Here is a 291-nt window from a genome sequence, read left to right as displayed (position 1 = left end):
TTTGATAAAGAAAAATGGTTTCCCGTTTTTTTCAGTACCCCATAACACCGTGTGTGATTAAACTTGGCGTCCGTTCAGTTTTTACCTGACGGAGAAATACCACTGAGGAATATTTTATAAACTCCATGTGATGGGCTTCAAATTCCCCTAAATTGACATGAACTAGCTAGAGAATTCGTAGAAAGGGATCTAAAACAATGTTAGTGGGATCAAAGACGCTTTCTATGATGTTCAGAGAGACTTAACTCTGGTCAATTTTCCTCATATTTCTCTCATGTTATCCATGTTATC

The sequence above is a fragment of the Penaeus monodon genome, chromosome 27 (genome assembly GCF_015228065.2).
Source record: "Penaeus monodon isolate SGIC_2016 chromosome 27, NSTDA_Pmon_1, whole genome shotgun sequence".
Classification (NCBI taxonomy): domain Eukaryota; kingdom Metazoa; phylum Arthropoda; class Malacostraca; order Decapoda; family Penaeidae; genus Penaeus; species Penaeus monodon.
This window is presented reverse-complemented; position numbering follows the sequence as displayed.